Source organism: Stomoxys calcitrans, chromosome 3, assembly GCF_963082655.1.
Source record: "Stomoxys calcitrans chromosome 3, idStoCalc2.1, whole genome shotgun sequence".
NCBI classification, from domain to species: Eukaryota; Metazoa; Arthropoda; class Insecta; order Diptera; family Muscidae; genus Stomoxys; species Stomoxys calcitrans.
In genome coordinates, this window is record NC_081554.1 from 108,675,813 (window position 1) to 108,685,575 (window position 9,763).

The 9,763-nt window shown below is 42.4% G+C and overlaps 1 long non-coding RNA gene across 2 annotated transcripts; it reads right to left on the reverse strand.

The window, feature by feature from the left end:
* Positions 1-6,898: 6,898 nt before the first annotated feature.
* LOC106087130 (uncharacterized) lies at positions 6,899-9,513 on the reverse strand. Of its 2 annotated transcripts, XR_009397694.1 has the most exons (3): positions 9,272-9,513; positions 7,506-7,581; positions 6,899-7,269 (listed from the first exon to the last, which is right to left on the reverse strand). It is a non-coding gene; the product is annotated as an uncharacterized LOC106087130 (long non-coding RNA). The 2 variants fall into 2 exon arrangements; XR_009397693.1 differs by lacking the exon at positions 6,899-7,269 and having other exon boundaries at positions 7,345-7,581.
* Positions 9,514-9,763: the final 250 nt, after the last annotated feature.

Here is a 9,763-nt window from a genome sequence, read left to right on the forward strand (position 1 = left end):
CATGTCATAAGGAAGATAACACCTTTACCAACACTGTCACATAGCGTGTAGGTTATGTACAATAACATCGTTGTTGTTGTTTGTAGCCACATTTGCATGTGGAGATGGCGATCCTCGTCAAGCTCTTATAGGCGAGCCAGCTCTTACCGGTCTATACGACCGATTGCTGCGTGAACGTGATGGCAAGGGCCGGTGCCAACCGAGACTGTCCACTCGATACCACTGATAGTCCGCGACTGCGGTTGCTGCTTTTCCGTATGGACCATTCCACTATCAGAACCTTGCGAATGCGCTCGGCAGCTTCCCGCTAAGCTTCTCGTGGTAACGAAGAACACCACACAGATTAAAGCTTCAAGTTGCAGCCTGTGTGATGCTCATAGTTATTCCGTGCCGGGATAACGCCCGTGTATTAGAACAAGACATGTATACTTCTGAAGTTTAAGTGAAGAAGTCTCAATAAAAGCATACTTATGTCAAAAGATGCGCAAGTGGGGTAAAGGTTTAAATTCAAAATGTCTATTAATTCAAATAATTGTACTGTGTGTATAATAAAGAAAAATAGAAAATTTTGTATGGCAAAGCTCGGTTGAGATGTTTATCCATTAACGACTAAAACAAGACTCCCTGCTGCACTAATCTTTATCGGATTTGAAAGCTGTCCTGAGTTTCTACAAAAACGGATAACACCTCAGTCAACCTGACGATAACTCGTCTTCGACTTACAAGCGCTCTTCGGAATGGTCCTCATGATGACTTTCTTCGTACACTTCGTTAGCCTCTGGAAATAAGACAAACCATGGCTTCATCCTGTCACTGCTGGCCACAGTACTGTATTTATTTTGATTTTGCGCTGCTCCCTCGATATCTTCAATGAGGTATCTGTCGAATCGCAAAACTTTCTTGACGATGTACGACCTCTGTACTTTGCATAAGTTTCCTAGGCATTGCACTCGGAATTAAAACTAGATGGCATTCGTTGTACTGGAAAGGTTAATATTTTGCGTCAAACCTGGCTTTCCATTGTCATCGGCAGCCGCAGACAAAAGTTTGTTACCACTGATATCTCGTAGTTGAAAATGGAAATAAGATCAATACTTAGTCGTAGCTTTGACCGATGTATTGATCTTTCATTGGACATATCGGAGTTCGTCGTCCCAATCCTGGAAGTCCTCAGGAAAGACAAAATAGTTTGGTTTACCCGTTCGGCCAACTCATTCGCTCGGGGTGTCCGGACTGCAACCTTGATGTGTTGAATATCGTTATCCTTACAACAATCGACAAACATCAACGATGTAAAAGCTATTCCTAGATCACTCACTATTCGTCTTGCCAAAGTAGTGCCAGCTGGCTTAGCGCGTCGACTTCGTTAATCAAACAGGATTAGGTTAGGTTAGGCTTGAGTGGCAGTCTGCCATCAGACTCACTTAGACGTTTTCGTCCATTGTGATACCACAGGAACAGAAGAAGGAAGATGCCTTCTAGTTTCTACCGTTGAACCATCCAGATCGCTTTAAAAAGCCCAATAACTTGCGAATGTTCACATCCGCTAAATCAGACAGGTTCTCAATGAAATGAGAACCTGTCAGTCTGTCAGCAAGTTTTTCGACCTGTCATAACGGACACAATGACTGAGACGTCTGTTCTAGCCAATGACAGCAAAGCAGTAGACCTCTTCAAACCTAGATGAGGCCACATAGTTTTGGAATGCTCACAGCCCATTCTTTTTGACCATCTATTAATCGTTGCCCTTCCGGCCTGGTCCTGAAAGCTTAGCTTACTTGTCGCTAGAAGCACACCCACAGATTCCAGTATTTCTGGAATATGTAGGGTAATTCCTAGTCTCGCAAGCTCATCCGCTTTATAATTCCCTGGGATATCTCTGATATCTCGCTGACAGATCTGCGACAGTCGAGGGTGGTTTTTGTGTTCAGAAATACGTTCTCCAAGGATTTAATGGCTGCCTGGCTGTCTGAGAAAATATGCCAATCGTCGTAATGACATTCTGTCTTAGTCATTCCACCACTTCCTTAATTGCAAGGATCTCTGCTTGATACACACTGCAGTAGTCGGGTAACCTCTTCGATATGACCAGTTCTAGATCTTTAGAGTACACCCAAAGCCAACCTTGTCGTTTAGTTTGGAACCATCTGTATAGAAGTCTATGTAACTTTTGTTTCGAGAGATATCGTAGTTCCAATCGGTTCTATCAGGAATAGTGGTACAGTAATTTTTATCAAAAATCGGCTTAAGTAGGGTGTAAATCACACTGCCTGGAACATCGGATATTGTATCAAGGATAACACAGTCTCAGTTGCCGCCACATGACCAATAATAATAAATTCTGTGCATCAGATGGTGTCATCCTCAGTGCGGCTGTGATGCACAAACAAGCCATCCTTTGGATCCGATTATAAGTATTGAGCAGGATTTTTGAAGTGCCGTCCTCAAGACCACAACACCATAAAGCTTAACAGGTCTGACAACTGCAGTATATACCCAATGCATGACACGCGGTCCCCAACATTTGCCAATGGCCTTTCTTGCCCTTTCCAAAATGTTGGATTGAAGTTCAATTTCCTGTCCAGCAAAACACCTAGGTATTTTGCGCTTTCTGTAAGTGGATCATTCTCTCCACCCAAGGAGACAGGTTCCATTATAGGCAACTTGTATCTCCTGCTGAAAAAAACTACTTCTGTCTTGCACTGATTTATACCATATATATATTCCTTGACAGCGAGAGAACCCTCTATGTAGCCGACTAGGTCGTGAAGGGCTGTTTCAGTGGATTTGCCTTTTCTAAATGCATGCTGCTGCCGCGACAGGCGATCTCCAGGGATCTTTGCCCAAAGATATGTTTCGATCAACCTCCCTGTATCAACGAGTAATTCTAGTGTTTCCTCACTGGCCATAGTCCATACATTCTCTGACTTCTGAATATACCCACCGTAATAAGTCTCGAGGACAGAATCTTCCTTAGTCTAGAGGCCTCAGATGTATCTTCCACCGAGCTGCAGAATTCTACCCAGGATTTGTTCTGAGCCTTTCTAAGCTCGCCCCTATATTTTCTTAGCTCAGCCTTATAGATGTCCCAATCGTTTGGTGCTCTTGTGGCTTTTGCTCTGCGGACACAAGCGAGTCATTCAAGGCCTTCGTGATCCGCTTGACCACTGTGTCTATATCCTCCGTAGTTTCCACATCCTTTTCTAGTCTAGAAGGGATAGTGGTGCAGAATTTGTGCCGAAATTTATCCCAATCCGCCTTTTTTCTGTGCAGCCAAGGGACTACTACTTCATTATTTTCTCCAATGCTAAAACTAATATAACGATAATTAGAGAAGCTGAGGTTATCCAACACTTCCCTGTTGCATATTCCTCCACTTATATCTTCCGATACAAAGGTAATATCTAGTACCTCCTGCCTGTTCCTGGTAATAAAGGTCGGTTTATCCCCTTTATTACAAATCGCCAGTTTGCAACTTATAATATATTCAATAAGCAGCTCACACCTTTCGTTGACATCGGAACTTCCTCATATCTAGTGACGTGCATTAGCATCACTTCGTACAATGAGGCTTTCTTCCCTACAGAAGCAGCTTCAACCAGCGAGTTAAGATTTTAAGGCGGCATCTCTGAATCGTGTGCCATATATAGGGAAGCCAGCCAGTAATGGGACTTGTTTATTTCAAGCCTGGCTACCACTAAATCTTCAGTTCTTAGTGACGGAAGAAAAAAAAAAAACATTTGGACAACCCTTTGCAAGAATACAGGCTCTGTGTCTCCCATTCTTCATACCCTTGAGAAGTTTAAATCCCCCCTGCCATCAGGAGGAATTTTAGTGCCGCCGAAGAGGCCTTACAATGGTGAAGATTTATCGGTAGAAGCCGTAGTCAGGATTCAGAACTTCTACCACTGTTGTGTTATCCTCGTCTTCTGGCTCCACCAGGAGTTCACCCTCACAAGATTCGTTAGAACTTGTCATGATGAGCTTCCGTACGCATCCAGGGGCAGGTGAGAAAGCTGTGGAACAACTCTTCCTTAGGACACTGGGCACTTGCGGTGTGGACGATTTCTCCTTAGATTCTTCACTAACTGCTGCTGTCGAAGTACTTTCTGAGTTCCGTGCTTCCCCGCCGGCGCGCACTTTGAGCCCAGTCCAACTTTGTGACCCACCCACACAGGGCTTGTCGGATCCCGTTTCGATGCCATTCCCAACTGTCTCGATTGTGGCAGAGGGATGTTCAATCTCCTGCAATCCTCCAGACTTTAGCGATGTGGTCAATAGTTCCTCAAGCAAAGTCGTCTCCTGATTCCTTAACCCCACAGTTTCTATAGACCTTCAGTTTCAACTTGTTGAATCCGTAGGATACAACCCCTTCAGGCTTGTTGAGGTCTGCGAGACAGCCGGAGTTTAGTATGAATACTACAATTCTCCGGTCACCATTAGCCTCATCGAATCCATAATCTTCCAGTCGGTGATTGATTGATTGGGATTACATTCCCTTGATTGATTGATTGGGAATACATTCCCTTAGTCTTCCAAGTATCGCTTCAGGATCATTGGTCGAGAAGGAACTACTTGACTAAATCTATTGCTGCACCTGGCCAAATCTTACCAATCTTTTTTAGCGCACAACGATACATTTCAATTGAGCGTTGATCGCCGAAGGCAATTAGTCTGTATCGGCCTCGATACCAGCCTGCATCATCACAAACTGGAGGGGATCCAGGAAATTCCGCAAGGACATCGGAGTATGCTGATGACAGTCCATTGACTATCCAACTCCAATTATTCCTAGATATGCAGCCCTGTTCTTCTCCCTTGTGGACAATTGCCATCACCAAACTATCCCTAGCGACATTAGCAATGGTTTTTGGACCCATCTTACTTTTGTTCGCCCTAGTTTTTTTAGGCATGGAATGCCCTCCAGGTGACCACAGCCTTTTGGCTGACTGCGGTGCAGTTTCCGAATCTAGAAGTGTAGTCTTTGGGGTAGCCTGTGCAGCGAATTCCAGAGCCCAATTTAGGGAATCTCTCTCCCTATCAGTGAGAGTCTTAAGATCATTCGCACCAAGCCTCTCAATAAACCTGAGAGCGATGCGTCTTCTATTATTCCAACCTCTTAAAAAGCGTGTTGGTTTGCCGGAAAATGCGGATGACCTATGCAAATTATAGGCATGTGAAGAAGGAATAAGTTCGACCTTGTCCTTTAGACTCGATCCAGGTGTGCTCGTCAAAAGTCTTAGCTGACCAGTCGTCTGTGTGCTAGTGAAGCCTGGAACGGCCGCTCCGCCAGTCGAGGTTTCAGTAGCAGACAACATGCTACGGTCTGATACCACCACCGCAGCTGTTGGGTGATTGGAGTCCATTCTAAGCCTACTCCCGGCGCCTAGATCTGCCGCTCCACTGGAAACAGACGCAGATCATCAAACGCTTAATGGATACCTCTTTTGCGGCTATCCTTGAGTGGCTTAAATTTTTCTTCCAAAACTAGTGACCTATTACGAGTTACAGGAAAATTCTTGCGGAGTGAAATAACAATACGTCCGATCCACTCAACGGTTCAAACAAGAATCATCGAACAGGAGGAAAGAGCCATTGCATCAACAATTACCATTATATAGTCATATTGATGTCGACCCAAATAATCCATACGAATCACTTCAAACGGCACCAGTGGGATATTCATCCCATAAAGCTGGCATTCCTTCTTCCTGGGTTCTGGTTCGTCTTCTTTTGTACAATCTGTGTAATACAGTTATGCTTCCGCTGAGATGACTCAACTTCACCTCTTATTATGACCATTATTTGCACAAGCTCTGGATCTCAGGATGCACAAGCTGTTTCTGCATCGGTTAAATCTAGACATCTGTCGTGATGTCTATCTGCATCAGCTTCGCTGTTACATTATCTGGGACTTCTTCCACTGGAGCTTTACTCATTGCATCGACATTTATCATGAGCTTTCCGGACGATGGCAAAGTTAAAATCATATTCGAGCATCTCTAACAATCAACGCAACACACGTAGGACCATCGGTGTCATGGTTTTTTACTCGAAAAAGCAGAGCAAAAAGTGTATACAGTAAAATTTTTTCCAATTAGATACATTCTCAATCGATCACAAGCTTCCACTAGCGCAAGAACCTCCAATTAATATGCATGGTATTTCCTCCCCGAACCGAAAATAGACAATTGGTCTTCTCGACCCGTAATCTTCCACCTCGATGAGAATTGCGGCAAGTCTTATGCTACTCGCATCTGTGTGCAGTTCTTGGTCTTTTTTTGACATTTGTCGTTGTCGCTCGAATCAGAACTCTAAAAGCATTTTCACATTCATCTGACTAATCGAATGAAAAATCTTTCTTAGTCAATCTGGTCAGTGGGACAGCAATATGGGCATAATTCACGACTACCCATGAAAATAACCAATTAAGCCCAAAAATCTTCTAACATCGGTCACATTCATCGTTGTTGGAAATGCATCATTCGCAATAGTTTTCAATCGACCAGGCCGATTGATATACCATTACTGTCCAATTCATGTCCCAAGAACGTTACGCTATACTTCATGATGAAACATTTTGATATCCGAAGAGTTAACCCCTTTCGTCTGTTAATTTCCAAAAATTCTTCCAAATTCCGCAGGTCTTTTTTAAAAGTATCGGACGCAACAATTACCTCGTCATCATAGCTAACATCTTAACCCTCATCAGATCGATTAGCATCATAATCTTCTGGAACGTTCACGCCGCATTCTTGACTCCGAAAGGCATTCTATTACATTTAAAATGACCACTGTGAGTGATGAACGTTGTGTACCCCGTTCGACCGTTCCTCTACTTCAGTTGTAAAATACGTTATATCTGAAAGTGTCGACAGAACGTCATCCACAGTTGTCATTGGCCATGGCTGTTTCTCAGTTACTTTATTTAAAACCTGGTAATACAAACATAATCGGTCCTCCTCCACATTTGCCTTTGGCGCAACTACAACTACGGATAATGTCCAAATCCAAAAGCTCGTTCACTATTCGGTCGACCACTTGTTGTTTTGGAATCAGTATCTCATATGGTTTTCTCACGACCGGTTTGGGAGATGTTACCGATATATACACATTATATTTGGGAAGTCCATTGAAATTCTCACCTCAACAATTCGAAACACTCTTTACATTGTCTTTCAAATGTTCACGACACCGAGTATTACAGTCCTTTAAAGAAAACATCTGGCACTGTTCATTTTCAATTAGAAATTGGGCATTCATCATACACTGAAAAAATTAAAAATTATGTTCAATTAAAAAATTTGTACAACAAGCTCAAAAATGACAAGCTCAAAAATCCAATTACTCAATTAACCAATTTATTTGATATTTTTCACACAAATAAAAACTTTTGATTTCATTGGATTTAATTGCGAATAAAACATGAAATATATTGCTTAAAAATATTTATATTTTTTCCTAATGCTCCCAGGGTAGAATTGAAATTGAATCATAATAAATACCAATTTTGCGTGCAATACCACGAAATCCAGATCCACATGTGTTGCCTTCCATCCTCAGCGCCCAGTTCAATATAATCTATATATAAATAATAAAATACTAAAGTAAAAGGATACTAATAATATGTATTTATAAATATTTATTTTGAATTTATTCATTCTCTTTTCTGCGTTACACTATTTCAAAGCAACTTTTTCACAATAAATTTGTTTTAAATGGTGATTTTATAGCAACACTTGTTTAATCAGCTCACGCACGTTTCGTGTTTTGTTTCACTATCAAACATCTTCAAAATGCGTGCTCTGTTAAGAAAGTTCATCGCGCTCTCATTTTAGGCTAAATGGATTACTAAATAAGCAGTATTTTGGAGTGAAGATCAGTCAGAAGCTTAGGTGAAAGCTGCCGGTCGCGTCCACAGGTCGCGGATGGTGGAAAGCTCCGTTTTTATGCGGAGTAGCTGCACCGTAGCGCAGAAGTTAGCATGTCCGCCTCTGAAGCTGAACACCTGGGTTTGAATCCTGGCGAGACCATCAGAAAAATTTTCAGCGGTGGTTTTCCCCTCCTAATGCTGGGAACATTTGTGAGGTACTATGCCATGTAAAACTTCTTTCCAAAGAGGTGTCGCACTACGGCACACCGTTCGGACTCGGCTATAAAATGGAGGCCCCTTACCATTGAGCTTAAACTTGAATCGGACTGCACTCATTGGTATGTGAGAAGTTTCCCTCTGTTCCTTATTGGAATGTTTATGGGCAAAATATGCATTTTTAGCTGCAAATGCGGCCGCGGACAGTTAGCGATTTTCGAGAGGAGAGTCTCAGTGAGGAGTCAAGTGGTATTGGCTCTTAATTAAATACTAAGTGCCAATGATACTAGAAATGACAAGGCGAGTTATTGGCGCTTTTAAATAACCAATGGCCAACATCAGCGTCAGTTCCCAGGTTAGGGGCGGCTGGAGGAGAGCGTCGGATCTTTGAGCAAGTGGCTCGCCACAACGAGGGATACATGTGCAATCCCACAAAACCCATGCGGTTGAGCTACTGGGCCAGTAACCCGTCCCCGGAAAACTATGAGAAACAAAGGAATAGAAAAAACAGACCCGCCCAACGTTGACAACCCACGCAAATGAAAAAAGGACCATGATTTGCGGATCTGCACCTGGAATGTCCGCAGCCTTTATAGAGAAGGAGCAGTTTACGCGCGGATGGATTAGAGAAATACAAGGCAGATATTACCGCCTTACAGGAAGTGTGATGGGCTGGGAATGGCGTTACTACAACACCAAACTGTGACGAACTATGCTATAGCTTCCATAACACGAGGTATGAATTTGGCTGTGGATTTTTGGTTAGTCGGAGACTGAAACACCTTGTCTCCAGCTTTACTCCGGTGGATGAGAGGCTAGCCACAATCCGCAAAAAAGCCAAATTCTTCAACATCAGCCTTATTTGTGCCCATGCCCCGACGGAAGACAAAGACGAGCAGACCAAGGATATTTTCTACGAGTGCCTAGAGAGAGAATATGACCGCTGCACCGGATTGACCCGATGGAATCCTCATCGGCAAGAGCTGCCGCCTCAGTGTACGTGTACGTGGTCAATGGGGTTTCTTTAGTGCCGCTTAAACAGTCCCGTTTGATATACATGACCATTTGGGGCAACTTTGGAGTCTGAATTTTATGTGCTTATTTTTCGAGAATTTTTCGAGAATCTTTCCTATAGCTCTTAAAAAATCACCCTTTACCCTAAATATATTATAAATAAATTACATTTTATGCAGGATTCACTGAATAAGGTTAAGCCAAGCGATCAGCCGATATACTTTTTTTTTTAATATTTGGCAGTACTTGGCATTGAGGATGTCAACTTGTTCTCTTTTTACATTCATTCTTTGTTTACGTTTTCTCCTATATGATGACATTTTCAATCGTCAGATTTGACATCCTTAATGATGTTTATGGGGCCTATCCACTTTGTGTTTTGCATGTGACCTAACCTTCTATTAGTGAATCCTGCATTTTATGTAGAGGTAAAAACCAATCTCTTAATTTTCTTGATTTTTTTTTGCCACTCTATTTTGTGTCCATATATGATAAAAGCTCGACATATATTTAACTAATTCGCACTTCTTTTCGCGCTTCATATGCGGGAAGGGAAGACAATATAATATTGGTCAATTTCCAATTTATACTATTTAACAATTTAATTAGTACAGTTAAAAATATGTTCAACGTATGCCTTCTTTACCAATCACTTGCCGT